The sequence below is a fragment of the Ictidomys tridecemlineatus genome, chromosome 3 (genome assembly GCF_052094955.1).
Source record: "Ictidomys tridecemlineatus isolate mIctTri1 chromosome 3, mIctTri1.hap1, whole genome shotgun sequence".
Taxonomy (NCBI): domain Eukaryota; kingdom Metazoa; phylum Chordata; class Mammalia; order Rodentia; family Sciuridae; genus Ictidomys; species Ictidomys tridecemlineatus.
The window spans coordinates 8176375-8193100 of record NC_135479.1 but is presented as its reverse complement, the minus strand read 5'-3'; the positions used below and the strand labels follow the sequence as shown (position 1 = coordinate 8193100).

The 16726-nt window shown below is 52.2% G+C and overlaps 1 long non-coding RNA gene across 7 annotated transcripts in view; it reads right to left on the bottom strand.

Annotated features, from left to right (window-relative positions):
* LOC110599197 (uncharacterized) overlaps positions 1 to 16726 on the bottom strand; it is a 150190-nt gene that overhangs the window by 63845 nt on the left and 69619 nt on the right. The window lies entirely within an intron of this gene.

The window sequence follows — 16726 nt, the reverse complement described above, 5'->3', positions numbered from 1 at the left end:
CGCGGTCCTGCTCCTCAGCAGCAAAACATTGGCAACCCTGGCGGAGGCCACACCTGCAGGATTCCACCTCCCTGCCTCGTCCCACTCCAACCAAGGGCTCAGAGTCCCAGTCACCTTTCCAACAGCGAGAAATGCCAGGGCCAGGAGGGCTTGTTTGAACAGTCCAAGTCTCCTAACCAAACAGCCCATTTTCAACACAGCACCGTCCCCTGGCCTCTTCTCCGAGGGCGCTCTTGTGCAGCGAGGGGAGGGGAGGCGGGTGGAAAGGGTGAGGAGCAAGTGAGTTCAGGGCTCTGGTTGAGCTCAGGTGCATGCTTGGCTTCGTTCCGTTTCTGCCAGTGTGATGAACTCCACTCAGATCCAAAGACACTGCCACAGGGCATTCAAGCCACAGGAAACGCTTGTCTCGGGAGTGAGCCTCTTCTGTTGGCCTCAACTCCTGTGTTCCCCTCCACTCATCTGCCTCCACACTGTCATGTTCTCCAGGAACCCATCTCCCCTCTTCTCCCACTCTCTTGCAGACAGCTGCTACTCCTTTGCTGGAAGGGAATGCACACCCCTCCCGAGTCTCCCCAGTGTGCTGTGCACAGAGATTTTGACCTGGGCTCAGCTTCACCGTTTGGTATCCCCATCTCTTGCAGCACCAGTGACTCTCATGATTCTTCATTCATGGGCTTATCTCCCGCCATTGTTGAGCGACCAAACTCTGTACATGCATTTATCCCAGGACGAGGCATTATCTGATGCAGAGCAGGAATTTGGCAAATGCTGTCTAAATAAGTCAAGCACTACCCTCTGCCTCTACCTGGCTCTGAATCCCCATCTCCTGTGGCAGGTACAATATCCAGGCAGCTGCAAAAAACACAGTGGAAACCCTCGGGCATCCTCCACCTCAGCTGGTTCATTACACCCAGACCTGAGCTCAGGGAAGAAGCTCAAGGAGTGTGTGCGAGTCACCAGGAAATACTGCCTGCTCGCCCAGCTTGCATTCTGCCATCTTGGAAGCACCTCTCTTTCCCCAGGAGTGTTTGGTCCCTGCCTTGTTGATTTCATCTCTCTAGTGTCACCTATTCTCATCACCATTTCTGAAGCCTCGCCCTGGACCCTCGCTGTCACCCCTGATGTCCACCAAACAGCCCTTGCTCCCCTGCCCTCTCCCGCTCTTTATCCTGTCACAGAGACTGGGCCAATCCATCTCTAGCTCTAAAGCTTTCCAAATTTCTCAGGTCTGACTACTGAGACCCTCCTCTTGTTGGCCTGCCCACCATTCGAAACCCACCTCCTCCACTTCAGGCCCCCACTCCCACCGGGCCACTTGCCAAACCTGGGAAGCCCCGCCCAGGGCCAGGTCTGAGCCTGGGCACCAGTATGCCCAGCCAGTCATCCTCCAAGGCCTCTCAGGATTCCTCCTCCTCTCCCGCCACCTCCCAGGTGTCCCCGACACTCCAGCCACATACTTCCCAGGGAGGTTTCTGGTGGTGACCCAGCACTCAGGCACTCCACGTCACACAGGCCTGCCATCCCCTTGAGAATGGGGACCAGGTCTGACACTTCTGGAGCCAGCAGCAGCACTCTGCACAGAGTAGGTGCTCACATATCACGAGTGAACACTAGCCCCGGCACACACATAAACACACTCTTCCTTTCACGAGGTCCTCACTAGGAGGAGCTCAGGACAATTAACCGGGGAGCCCTAGGTGAACAGGCTGCACCTTGCTCACACGGGCCGGGATCCTGCCATGCTGGATCCCAGAGAGGCCTCACAGAGCTTCTGGTTGGGTACAGCACTGTGTCCTCGGGGGCCTCCCCTTGGGGGTCTCGGGGAAGATGGCACAGTAGGCACGCTCCTCCTGACTCTCCAAGCACTTTCGGTGGCCACGTCCAACCACCCCACACGTTTGACATTCATGAAAGATTTTGCTTACGTAAGTGGCTATAAATCTTTTTAAACTACTAATGGCCACACAGCTACTGGGAAGCGGATCTAGTTCCAAATCAGTCAGTACACTGGCACCTGCCAAAGCAGCCCGCATTCCAGAGAGGTGCCCTGCACTCCCTCAGCACTGACCGCAACTCTATCCACGCGGGGTCTATCACGTACCCCCTTTGTTTTAGTGGGTGACTTAAGCCTTCCTCTAAGGCAGACAGGGGTCTCAAACTCAGTGGCCTTCCAGGATTAGGCAGAAAACAGAAATGAGTTCCGTTGGCTGGTGGGGAGAAGAATTGGTCACAAGGATGGGACCCTTTGCAGCTCCCAAAGCCTCCACAGTGTCCCCAAGGGTCCCACGTTTTCAAGCAAAACCAAAGATCCAAAATTTCATATAAAATGTCCCCAATTTAAATATCAGCAGCTAACTGAAACCATTTTAGCGCCTGATATAAGTAAAAAAATAAACACACTCAATACCCAGGCCTCTGGGGCTGCTGGTTTGTGGATTCCACCCCCAAGGAGAAGAATCCATTTCTGGTTGAAAGATCAGTTAACTCGACAAAGAGAAGCAAGCGCTGAGATCCTAAGGTTATGAGAACTCTGGGTCTGAAAGAAGAAGCTTTCTGGCAGAAAATAACCTAACTTCTAAAAGTGAAGCCATTTCCAACCACCTACAAAAATCCTGTCCTTGTAGCCAAGATGCCCACGCAGCCGTGGCTGGGAACCCACAGCACAACAGGAGACAGAAACAAACCAGGGGGTTTTGCAATAAAACTCTCCAAGTGCTCTCCCTAAGTAACCGTGGTTCTCATTCTCGAGTAATAATGAGGACAATAAATTCAGGAGAGGAGCCCCAGCGGTCTCCGGCTCAGAGCTGCTCTCTGACGGAACATCCTAAAATTCAGACACACATAAGCAGGAGAAATGACCCTGGTTATCAGGGTGAGCCCATCTCCCACTTCCCTTCCCATCCCGTCCATAAAACAAGATGATTTACAGAGACACAGGGAGGGACCTCTCGCTTCCCCTCTGCAAAATTTATTCCTCTTTAATGGGCTGCCTCGCCTCCCCTTTCTCCAATGCCCCTCCCCTCCTGGCTCCCTCTCTCCCCCTCTGCTCCCTCCACCTCCAAGGGACAGTCAGCCCGTCAAGGTGGCAGAAGGCTATTGGCCGCCCAAAATGATTAAGGAACAAAAGAAATTGCCAATGGACGTTGGCAGAAGGAGGGGGATTTGCCTTGGGACCCAAGGGACTGGCCTGGCAGCTGTGGGGTTGCCCACACCCCCCACCTGGTTTTTACTGGGGAAAGAAACTTATTAGAGCGAGGGAGTTTCGCCTTTGGTGGTGAATCGGAATGCAGGGCACGGTGGCAGGGGCATGGGGGAAGGAGAGTGAATTCCCTCGAGAGACACAAATGATTTATGCTCCTTGCACACAGCTTTGGGACTAATGGGGAGCAGGATCTATAATTAGACAACCACTGCGATTACTCCAAATTCCGACCCTTTCCTACTCCCACCCGACTCCTGTCCTCTCCAATAAGCAGTTGCCCTGAACCCTGGAGGCAGGAGGTTAGGAAGCAAGAGAAGGGCTCAGGAGTGACGTGCTTGTTAATGAAGGCTCCTGCCTGGGACCACGGGAAGGTCTCCTCTGGGAAAAGTGAAAATCTCCCTGTACAAATAATCAAAAACACTTGTTTGTCATACTTTACAAAGCTTGTGCATTGACCTTAGCTCATTTGAGCCTGGCAACAACTCCTGCTAGGTCCAGAGGGCTCTACTTTGTGAATGAAGAGCCGAGGCTCAGAGAGGTCACACAGCCACCTAGGGACAGATCTTCTTACCCTAACCCAGAGTTAGTACCATTTAACGACACCTGCCAAAGTTGTTTGAGGTCAGAAGACCAGATAAGGAGAGACACTAATAACGATTGTCATAATAATAAACATTTAAGGACATATGGAAAGAAATGCAATATTCATGGTTAAAACAAAAGATGCAAAGGTCAAATGAACTTCTGGAAGACGATTCAAATGACACTGGGAAGGAAATGGCCAAGCATGGATGCTGCTAAGTCACATTTTTCTTTTCAACCACAGCAGAGATTTTTTTTTCCTCTCCTGCAGCATCCCAGAATTATGATCTCTCTTCCCTTCAGGCCCCAAATGCCTTTTAATCTCTGAAGACCAGGAGGGGAGACAAGCACAGAGACTGTCAGTCATGACAGACTCCAGGTCGCCCAGGACCTCAGAGCCCTCTGCGCAAACTCCCGGGTGGCCCAGCAGCCGGCTCCTCTGAGAAGAGCTTCTCTGGGGGAGGTAAGGCAAAGTCAAGGTTGTGCTGTGGTCTTCAGGCTCGGGACCCCAGGTGCTCAGGAAGGAAGGGCCTCCCTGGACGGGGTCCGTGCACGGCTACACACGGACCTGGGAGATGCCACCCTGGCACGCTGACCCAGAGTGCTGGAAGTGAGCGTTTCCAAAGAGCCCGGGGAGACGTGAGTGAGCTGTGGGAAAGTCTCAGGGCTAGCCATGGCCTGCAGAAAGACAGAATGGAGACCAGGTGGCCTGGCACCAGGATGCCACCCATCCTGAGTCAACTTCCAGGCCAACACACACCTTGGGCTCCGTAGACCAAAAGGCTGGTCCCTGCCCCCCGGCCTTTTTCCACTCACATGCAACCTTTGCTGGCTGCCTCTGACCCCACAAAGAGCCATAGGAAATTCTGAGTGCTCCCTTTGCCTAAGCCATGCAGAGAAGCCTCCTTGCCACACCAGTAAAGGTTGGTTTATTAATGGAGCCTGAGAGGGGCAAACACAGAGTCCCAAACTAGACCACTCCTGGGCTTTGCTCACACAGGTGGCTTTCGAGAGAACAAACTGAGACCCTCAACAGGAAGGCATCCTCCTCCCTTAAAATATGAGAAAGCTGCAGTATTTCCTTTGGGTGGCCACTTAGCTGGTTCCCTTCGCACTGGCTGCCCACCCCCCACCTCAGGCACCCGGTGGATTCAGGCCTTGTTCTCAGATGGCTGCCCACAAAGCCCGGAAGGTGCCAACTGATAAGCAAGGTAGTAATTTAATCATTTATATGCTCAAGTGCAGCCCACCCCTCCCAAGGCCTTCTGGTGGTTAGGAGAAGGTTCTCTCAGGGACGAAGATATTGAAAATCCACAGGATGGAGGCTCTGGCACAGTTTCTCAATTCTGGCAGCTTTGACATTTTTGGCTGATCATTCTTTGCTGGGAAGAGGGCTGACCTTTGCACTCAGGGACATTCGGTAGCATCCCCAGCCTCCACCCACTGGATACCAGGTATGCCCCTCTCCCCCACCAGCTATAGGAACCAAAAGTGTTTCCGGGCATTGCCAAATGTCCCCCTGGGGCCAGGGGCAGGACAGCCTCTGGTTGAGACCAGAGGTGGACTGGTAGGGGCGGGGCTTGAGGGGAAGACCCACTTCTGAACAGCAATGAGAGTACCCCCCAGGGCGGGTGCCCAATTAGCCTCAGCCCAAGACTCCCACCACAGGCCATGTGGGAGGCATCAGGGGGATCCAGCCACAGAACAAGGCGGCTTCCTGTATCAGAAGGACAAGATCAGACCTCTGGGGCTCCGGGGGCTCAGCAGTGACAGGGGGAAGACACACAGAAGTGACGCTCAGCCCAGGTGCCCGGGAGAAAGCAAGGGTCTTTCAGAGAAGACCTCCGAGCTCTGTGAGCCTGCGTCTCCTCTCGTTCCCGGACACCGTGGTGAACTCCACCGCTCCCAACCTGCCTCCCCTTGTCCCTTCAAGGAAAAGTCTCCTCCCGTTTCTCTTTAGCAGAAGAGGAAAGAAAGGGAAACCTGGACAGACCTGTGTGCTTTGAACCCACTTGGGCTGGTGTCAATGTAGCTGCTGAAACTCTCCCAAGGCCTCAAGAGTGGGCCCCGATTAAGAAGCAGAGAGAGCAGGAGCAGCTTGGGGCGGGGGTGCACTCCTGATTAATTGAGAAAACCAGCACTGCCATGTTTGAATAAGATTCCCAGCGGATAAGATTCCCATGGCCCTTTTTTGTGTGCTCATTCGTTTGAAACAAAAGCGAATAGAGTGGATTACCAAGGGGCGGGGGAGGGGGAGCAGCAGCCAGGGCGGCCCTGGGGAGGTGGGGAGGGGCCAGGGTGGCAGAGCTCCTGGGCCCTGGGCCTTTGCTGGTGAAATCCTGTCCCCACGGGGGTCCTCACATTCATTTCTCATTCCTCTTCTAGGGGGAATAGTTCATCTCCAATTTTTTTTTTTTTTTTTTGATGGTGCTGGGGATTGACCCCTGGGCAGTGTGCATGCAAGGCAAGCACTCTACCAACTGAGCTGTATCCCCAGCCCAGTTTATCTCCAAAACTTACTCATCCCAACTACCTCTCTAGACCTGCACAGCCCAGTGCAGAAGGCACCAGGAGACAGCACAGGAGAGGTGCCCAGCGCCAACTAAGAGACACTGTGAGTATCAAACGCAGGGCACCTCCTAGCCTTAGGATGAACACACACACACTGACTATCAAACTGATGATTTGCATGCCAGCTGCATTCTGGAATGATAAGGCCTGGGTATGCTGGGTTATATGCAAAATACGTTATTAAAACGGATTTCATCTGTTCCCTTTGTCCTCCTTTGAACATGGGCAACCCTAAACATGAATTCAGAACGGCCTCCGTGGCTGGACAGCACAAGGCAGGCTAAGAGTTGTTCCGGAAGCTCTGTCCCTCCTGTCTTATCCTGCCCTTCCTTGTAGACCCACTGCAGGCCCCCTGGACCCTTACAAGAGACATGTCAATCTTCACGTATTTGCTTAAGATATTTTAGGTGTTTTCCATGCAAAGCACTAGGCTGGCTTCTGTGGGAGACCCCAGAATGAACCAGCCCTTGGATAGGAAGCCAAGGCTCTGAGGACCCGGCATGGCCTCCCAAGAAGTCACATCAAGAGAGCTGGCCCCAAGGGGAGTCAGCAACACAAGAAGGACACAGCCTCTCTCTCCCAGGCCTCGGCTGCCATGTTGGATGGGTTCCATGTGAGCAGCCGGTGAAGCTCCGTTTTCACCTTCCACACAGAAGTGGCTTTTCTGGTTCTGCTTCCCTGGTCCTGGTGACGCTAACCCTGCCACCTGTTGTCCTCCTTGTTGGACCACAGGATTGTACGCCTCTGTTTGTGGGGACAGAGATGCAGGCCGTGGTCCCCAAGCCAGTCCCTTAACCAGTTTAGTCTATGGCAGGCCCATAGAGAGAGCAGACGTCGAGAGGAGGGCGTGAACTCTGAGGAACACTGTTCACCCAAAAGGCCCACGTCAGATACATCAGTGGTCAGTATTACGATCCAACAGAGAGGGTCTCTACAGGGAGCAGTCTTGACCCTCCAGGGGATGTCTTGTCAGGTCTGAGGACATTTCTGGTGGTTGCACCAATGATGTGGCATCTGGTGGAGAGAGGCCATCCTCTGTCATGAGGGACAGCCCCACGAAACAGAAATATCCATCCCCAAACATCACTAGTGCCGAGGCTGAGAAACTTGGATCCAGAATCCGGAGGAGACCAGCACTCCCCCGCTCCCCACCACCAAGCTAGAGCTTGCTCTAATCTCTGGCATCGAGGAGGAACACCACCACCTTCCAACAAACACATCTGGGAGTGGGTCCAGGAAAACCTGAAGGATCAGGGCAAGAAGAGCAAGCAGGAGAAGAAAATCAGCACAAACATGATTAAATAAATTAGCCCCGCTAATTACCGAGTGTCTAACTTAGCACCTGGAGCAACAGCTGGGTTGCACAGGATTGAGCAAACATCACCCCCGACTCAGGCAGGCCCTGGGCGTCCGGCGTGCTCCTCCCTGCCTCCTTCTGCAAGAGACTTGACAGGAGAAAGCCTGAGCAGTAGAGTCAAACAGAGTGGCCGCCCCCTGGAGGTGGGTGGCAGGCCCAGCCACTCTGGGAGCGCCTGTGCACCCCACGTCCCCACAGGTCACGATTGCTCAGGGCAGTGAAACCTCCTCTTGGGCTAAGGGCTCAGCTTCCCAAGCTGCTGACGTCTGCAAGCAGCCCAGCCCCCTGCCTGCAGGCAGACTGTTCACCAACTTGAAACCCCAGAGGACGGTGTCGCCCTCTCTCCCCAGCCACTGGCTCAGTAGTTCCCTTAGTCCTAATTGTGTCTTCTCAACTTCTCAACCCAGAAGAGCTGCTATTTGTCCTAGGAGGTGTCCCCACGAAGACCCCCAGCTGCCCCTTGCTACTTGATTTCCAAATCAAGCTGCCACTGTATGTTACCAGCCCTCTGCAGCAACACAGTAGCAAGACCCTGCTGCTCATCTCACCAACGCTCAGGGATGCCCCCTCCCCCTTTCCGTGAAGTGCAGCTTCATCAAGCCACATGGCTGCAAGGCAGCGGCGCCAGGTCTGCGCTCGGGGGCTGTGATTTATTTTAACACCTGCCATAGGAATGATTCCTCTAGGTCCAGATTTTATTGGGTTAGATGGTGCCCGCCCCGCCCCCCCGAAATCTGTCCACATTCTAACGCTCAGATGGCCCCCTTTGGGAAAAGGGTCTTCACAGATGAAGTTAAGGATTTCAAGAGAGCTCATCCTGGATTACCCAGGTAGGCCCCAAATCCAGTGACGGGTGATCTCACAGGGACAGAAGACAAGACAGACAAAAGAAGAAAAGAAACAAAGATGCAAGTGATGTCCCCACAAGCAAGGGAGCCCAGCCGGAGCCACCAGACACCGGGCCGGGCAGAGGCAGAGTGTAGCTGAGCCTCTGGAGCAACCATGGGCTGCACAGGATTGAGCCAACATCCCCGACACCTGTACTCAGGCAGGCTCCAGGCGTCCGACTTGCCTATGGAGGGACTTGACAAGGCCTGGCAGCACCCTGATTTGGGACTTGTTGGCACCCAGAACCGTAAGCTTTAAGCCACCTAGAGGGCAGCCAGCACTCCAACAGCCCCAGGAAACTAACCACACACACACATTCCAGGGCACTCCTAGTATCTACTCCCTGATGCCTGCTCTGATGGGAAGTCCACGCTGCCCAGGTCACCTCCCCAGGCCTCTCCACCAACAACCTCAAGGAAAACCCACTCACATGCCCCACAGTTTCCTCGGTGCCCTCTTCATCCTGCGTTCTTTTTCTCCACTCCCTTCTCTTCCCTAAAACTCTACATACTTATTTATGTACTTGGATATGCACTTTGCCCCCGTTTGAATATAGGCTTCCTAAGTGCAGGGGCAGGTTCTTTTATTGTTAAACCTCCAGCGAGGAAGTGAGGAAGCTGGGTGTCATGGCGCAGGCCTATGATGCCAGCGACTTGGGAGACTGAAGGAAAAGGATCCCAAGAGCAAGGCCAGCTCAGCCACCTAGAGAGACCCCGTCTCAAAACCCAAACTAAGAAGGGGCTGGGATGTGACTCAGCGGTACAGCACCCCTGGGTTCAACCCCCAGGACCAAAAAAGACCTTCAAAACTCCAGCAAGGAGAATACCTAGCACAGCGGCTCCGGAGGCTGAGGCAGGAGGATTGAGAGTTCAAAGCCAGCCTCAGCAAAAGTGAGGCACTAAGCAACTCAGTGAGATCCTGTCTCTAAATAAAATACAAAAAGGGCTGGGATGTGGATCGGTGGTCTAGTGCCCCTGAGTTCAATCCCCGATACGAAAAAAAAAAAGTATTTGGTCCTGTGTTATCCCTCTCAGATCGCCCCTTAAGTCACCTACTATAGGGACAGGGCCCCCAAAGGCTGTTTCGATCCTCCAAGCACTCAAGGCAGGTCACACTTCTAGACTGCTGAGCACTGAGTATGTGGAGTACTACACTAGCACCCTGCGCCGGTGTCTTCCATTCATTACAAAAAATATATTTGGTTGGATGAAAGTCCTTGCCGTCACAGTAGAGATGCTCTAGACTACGCCATTAGACTCTAATCCTGGGGCTCTTTTGCAAATAACACCTCCCTGTATCCTCCCTTTGGGTTACTAAGGACCTAGACGTATACCGCACTGGTGTTCCGTGGGTTAGAAGCACATCATGGTTTGGCTTTGGGGGAAAAATGGGAATTTTCTCTATAGGGAAATTCCTGTGCTGATGATAGATAAATAAAGCAATTGCCTAAAATGCCCCTAGATTTTTAACAAGTGTTTCAGCAGATTTTCTTTCTTTTTTTTTTTTTTTTTTTTTTTTTGGCATCTCCCGTTTCCAGCACTATCTTCAAGAAATAACAAATCGGGGTGCATGGGGTGACGACTCAGAGAACAGATGGCACCTAACAGCTGATGAGCAGACCTGGGCTCCCCTGGGCACAGAGTGGCTGCAGGCGAACAGTCAGCCCCGGGGCTGGCAATGCTCCTGCACACCCAGGACACTCATGAGCCTGACCCCACAGGCGGCCTCCAGCAGCCCTGTCCGCAGGGCCTTCCTCTAGAGGAAAGAGGCCCTTTGGTCAGGGGTGGGTGGAGGGTACTCAGCACAGGTGAGCTCGGCCCACCCGCCCCCCACACACTGGCCTTCAAGCAAGCACCGGTCTTTCTGGAAGGCACAAACCGGTGCTCCGTCTTCCTTTGTCTGCCAGGCTCTCGGTCTGTTACTAGAAGCACAGAGCTTCTGTAGTTGGGAAAATAAGTAAACAGCATTAAGATTTTGATGCAGGGGGCATTATTAGGAGGGGAAAAAAATGGAGGTAACATGAGAATTTGAAAACTTTAAAGAAAATCTGTCCTTCCAAAGAAAACCAAAAGCACTGTCTGTATTTCAGTTTTTACTCATTTGAAATGCTCACAAAATTAGGATGGGCCTCTCTTTCTGGAGCCAACAACTGAAAATCGCCCCATTCACCATTTGGCCACCCTGAGCCAAAGGCCACGCCTGAAAAGGGATCTTTCCTCAAGGGCTGGAGGAAAGAACAGGCCCCTCTTCTCACGGAAGGGACGCCACCTAAGCAGAGTCCCCTGTCACATCCTCTGCCTCAAGGCGAAACTGCGCTTCCTGTAGCCAGATCCACCTTCTCCTACCACATCTCCATGGAGAAGGTGACCAAAGAGAGAGACCTCAGGCCCTGGTCTAAAGCCACTCCCTTCTCACCTCTTGCCTCCAACAGATACAAAGGGCAGCCAGGACACAAGCCCACCGTGCCCAAGTAGTGAGCGTTGGAAGAGGTGACAACCCACAGCCCCTCCCTTGGCAGAGGCAGATGAAAACGGGGAAAGAGTCACTGACGTCACCAGGATGATGGCGTGTCCCTTCACTCTTTCCCAGTTCCAGAAAGTGTTTCCAGCTCGCCTCCCCTTGCCAAGAAGGAGAGCCACGGCAGGGACAGCAACCGAGAAGCATTCCCAAGTGAGGGGCGCCTGCCCTGGGCACTCTGCACACCTCCTTTCACCTCCTCCATCTCCAGTGCCGACCTCAGGGGGGAGGAGTCACAGAGATGAGGACGCTGCCACCGCCGGGGCTCCAGGAGCCATGGGCTGCTGCCACGGGGGAATCACTGCACACCACGGCACAGGTTCACCTCACCTTCATCATCCCAGCTGTCCCGAGACCTAACCTCACGACCTCATCTGAGGGTCCCCTCACTGTCCACACCATGGACGCACTCCCAGGTCCCACCCCAACACCATCCATCCCCGGGGAAAGAAGAATGCACGGGACACGGGACATCTCCCGTGACTTCACCTCCAAGTTCTCCCCGGTCTCACGCTTTGGACTGAAGAATGGGTCCACAATTCTAAGCCCCTGGAGGGCATTTCTCTTCCTGTCCTGAACATACAACCCGAATAGAGACCATCCACCAAACAGACACACCTGCCAACTGAGCTCACCTCCCATCTTCAGATTTTTCTCATTGAAGCCACAATAAGCCAGAGAGGAAAGGCACCGATGGCTGCCCCCTGCCCACTAGCACACAGGACGCCCAAGATGGAGCAAGCCCCAGAAAAACCAAGCTGATCCTCCAGGCGCCACATTGCCTGCAGCCACTCTGTGGCACGGTGGCTTTCCAGAGCCACCTTCTGCCAGTCAGATAAAGAGCAGGGCGGAGGTTACCGAACACAGGACGTAAGGACAGCGGTGGAGGTTTGAAGGCGAGCTTTGGACCACGCTAGCAAGGCGGAGGTGACAGCTGACTCTCCTTTTCCATTATCTAGACATGTACTGTGCGGAAGACCCTGACCATAGCCTCTGTATGCTGAAGCTCCAACCAGGTGGCATATGACAACACTCATGAACTGAAGCTAACGTTCAGCAAGCACTCATCGTGCGCCAGGCACAGGCTTGAAATGAACTTTTCTCACCAATAGTAGGTGGGTGGTCATCTCATCCCAAGGAGAGACAGGAGGAAAGGGAGGTTCTGGGGGCTCTCTTGCCCGAGACCCAGAGCTGACAAGGTGAGCCCAAGAACCAAGCCTGGCCACCTCCGGGGCCCCGTGAGGGTGGAGTGGGCCCCACGGGCTTTGCCAGGCAACGCTTCAGGTGCTGCTGCTGCTGCTGCCTGTCCCACCGTCCCCCTCACCAGGTCCCCGTCACCTGAAACTCGCTTGCCACCACATGGTTCCTTGTTGCACCATGAAGAGCAGAGGTCAGTGGGAGGAGCACGGGCCAGGGAGACCCAGCACATGCGTCTGCACTCTGGACCTGTGACTGACTTGCTGTGTGACCTTGTATATGACAACTACGCTCTTCCTGGTCCCCTGGAAATCTGGGTGTTGTGGGGCCTCCTCTGCTCTCACCCTCTGTGTGGGTCATCTCATGTTTCTGTTGGTGCAACTGCTTCTTCCACTGGTCAAACCCTCAGTAGCTTGCTGTCCACCATCCCATCTGTCCCCTTCACCTCTGGCCGCTATCTCTCTGTCAGCAACTTCACCCTGCCCTCCTCCCGACACACACACACACACACACACACACACACACACACACACACACACGACCTCCACACCAGGACCTGGTACAGGGATTGAACCCAGGGGTACCTAACCACTGACCCACATGCCCGGCCCTTTGTATGTTTTATTTACAGACAGAGTCTTACAGAGTTACTTAGGGCCTCACTAAGCTGCTGAGGCCGGCTTTGAACTCGTGATCCTGCTGCCTCAGCCTCCCAAGCCACTGGGATTACAGGCTTGTGCCACTGTGCCTGGTCCTGATAGACACATTTCTGATAAAGCCGCTTCCGTCATGGCATTGCCTCGTTCAGAAAGCTCCATGGTCCCTCGCGGCCCACAGTCAGATTTCACTTTCCTAGAAGGTGGCCAAAGCCTTCCCTATAGCTTCCAAGTTCTCCCCACACTCCCGGTCACCAAGCCTCTCGCTCCCCACCCACGGCTCTCATGTACAAATCAAAGCCTAGGAAAATCCCAGAGCTGTTCAGCACCCTATGACTGGAAGGCGGAGCTCTTCAACAGGCAGGGAGCTGCTCGCTAGGAGAAGGTGGGCCCTGGGATGCCTGTCTCGGTGGCCCTCATTATTATTATTTTAATTCATGGATTGTTCAAATGAACTCAGGCACACCATGCAATGGAATACCAGGCAGCTGAAAACACTGCAGGACAGCAGTTCTCCAAGCCTGGTCTGCGGACCCTGAGCGTCCCCTACACCCTTTTTATGAATAATACCAAGATGTTATCTGCCTCTACACTATACTCAGATTTGCACGGATGCTGCTATGTCATTAGCATGAACATAGGCAGTGGTGGCATATTTAGTGCATGCACACACAATGAAATACCTACATATAAATTTGAGCTAAGGATATCCCTGATAATATGCAGAGAACGGCTAATTTTAAATCTTGACCCTTGAGCATGGGTCTTCTTTTACGCTCTGTATAACACAATGAAAGTATCCATAAAGCATTTCTTGCACACAGAGGCTCATAATGTTTGTCTCAAGGAAGGCACTTGGGGGACTATTACGTTGCCAGCAGAACTAGCTGCACTTTTCACTGAACGCCATTTTTACCTGAAAGAAAAACTGACAGACAAATTATGGGTATTCAGACTTGGGGTATCTGGCAGATATTTTCTCAAGAAATGGTACTTCGAGGGAAAGACTAATTGTGATGACTGACAGTTTGAGCTTCCATCAAGAACAGAATTGGAGACAAGTGGTAATCATCCCCATGAGCCTGACAGCTTCCCAGTACCATGACACCTCTCTTGTAGCAAAGAATGGGGCTCACTGATGCTATAGAATTAAAAGCATTTGTATTTGGAAAACCTGCAAAACTTGGGAAATCAATACTTTCCTAATGACCCACAGACAATGTTGCCAAATCTGGCTTGGGTAAAAGATTCAGAATGCAAGGTTGGCCAAAGATATTAACAGAACAGAATAATATAATCCATTAACATGGTTTCAAATTTACATTGCTGCTAAATCTTCAAAAACTCTCTCACGTCAAATTTTGATGAAATTTCAAAGATGAATATGCACAATTATCTGAAAAAGCTATGCATGTATTCCTCTTCCCACATGCATGCCAGATGAGGCTGACTCTTCTTCATATTTTCACAACAACATACATCTCTATAGATGGGATATAGAAGCAGATGTGAGAATTCAGATATTTTCTGTTAAGCCAAAGGATGAAGAGGTCAGAAAAAAATATTAAAATATCACTTGGCTCACTAATTTTTTGTCTCATAAAATACTGCTATTTTCATAAGATTATTAGAACCTTAACATATGATGGGTTTATTATTGTTATTTTTGAATGAATGAATATATATATATATATATATATATACACACACATTTAAGTTTTGGATTTTAATTTCTATTACAGGATAAAGCAATACTTATGACCAACATAAAAAGCTTCTGGAGACTCCCAAATAAATGAGTCCTGCAGCCAAATGTTTGAGAATCACTGCTGTAGAATATTTAACAACTGGAGGAAATACCCGCAGGGCGTTGCTAAGGAGGGAAACAGAGATTGCAAAAGTCCACAGCAAATACAGGGACTTTTACTTCATTTTCCTCCTGGGTTTTTCTAATTCTAATTTCTATTTTTAATTTCCAAAGCATACATGGAGAATATTGCACCTAATTTTCTAAAGGTCCAATTTGTACATAGGTAGAAGAATGCTGTAAGAATTATTTGGGCCCTTCCCTTCTCAGACTCTGTAACCAAGCCCCCCGTCAGTTACAGAGTCTGAGCTCTCTCAAGGGCCTAGACTAGCTCTGCACGGTGACTTGTTCAGCATCTGCATTGGGGTCTGTCTGCTTACCAAGAAAGCCCCCTACTAACCAAATGCACACTCTCGCAAACAAATACAGCGTCCAGTCAACTCCTGCATTTCATAGTGTTTTCAATCACGTAGACATGAATATGTAGAGAGTCCACCTTTGGCTTATAGGTAGAGAAAAACCTAGATTCCTAAAATGAGATCTATTTTCTTCTGGGAAGTGGAGGAGCTACTGCATTTTCAAATACTAACAACAGCTGATCATCTCAATTAAAAAGTTTTCCTCTCCAAAAAAAAGCCATCAGAGAAGGTAGGAAGTTCATAAAAACTTCAGTGCCGGGGGGCGGGGGTCTCAGGTCAGGCACAAGGGACCTCAACTTCAAAAAGAAGGTTGAGAACCGAAGCTTGGATTTGTTTACCTTCTGCGAACAGGAAAAATAATCCTTAATAGCAATGCTCCCACATCATTAGAAGATGCTAAGAAAAGAATAACTTGAAAAAATAAATAAATAACCACCGGGCCGGCCTGGTCTTTGGTCACAATGCTCTCGCTGGGTGGCCTCAAGTAACTAATTCTGGGATTTCTGTTTCTGCAGCCATAAAAAGACGCTAATGAGCATTCCCTGAGGAACTGTGAGAAGCAGAATGCTCAAGACGGACGCTGGTCCTGGATCTCAGACGCTCCAGAGACCTCAGCCTAGCAGAGGAGGAGACGCCCTGCACCTCTGTCCCCTCCTGCGGGACACCCTCCTGAGAGTGGCTGTGAAAACCACGCCTGTCGGGCAGCCAGAGCGTCCAGCCATTTCCCAGGGGCCCAGCATGGTGACCCCCAGGGGCGATTTCCTGGTCAGACCCAAGGCACACAGACCCCTTATGAGGTTTTCCATGCCACCTCTCTGGGCGGCTCTGGCAGGCCCACATTGCTCCCTGGGGCTGCATAATTAGCGGCCTCAAGTCGCCAGGCCTGGTATGCTGTGGTCGTCCGCTCCCAAACACAGCCCCGAGCCCCCTCCTCACCGGCGCCACTCCTGCCGCCACTCCGCACACGTCCCCACCCGGCCTCCCTGCGCCACCTCGCCAACTGCGGTGCCCCCCTGCACATCAGCTCCCAGGACCGCCACCACCCCCCTCACACTGACACGTTCCCTAACCCTCTGGCAAACGCAGGGCCCTGCTGTCACCACCTCCCAGCCCAACGTCTTCTCAACTCATTTAGACCTTCCCAAGCCATGAGGGGAAGAGGAGAAATGCAGAGAACTCTCCAGGGCTGAGCCCTCCACCTGCCCCACCCAAATCACAAACAGGGCCTGTGCAAGGTCAGGCCATTTAGTCCTCAATATGAACAGCCTCCCCTGCAGCTAGGTGCATGGGCTGGTGACAGGGACCAGAGGGGTGAGAAGAGTAACAGGTACAGTCACCGCCATACCCCTGTATCTAACAGGGGAGGGCACCCATGCATCAAAATATCCAGCTGGGGACACTCCCCCTGGCCACACCGAGGTTGTCCCCCCCGACCAAACCATCACCGTCTTCACGTCAGACGGCCAAGGACGAGAGACACCCCAGGTGATGAGTTTTCCACTTTCAAGGCAGGGAGCGAGAGAAGTGCTC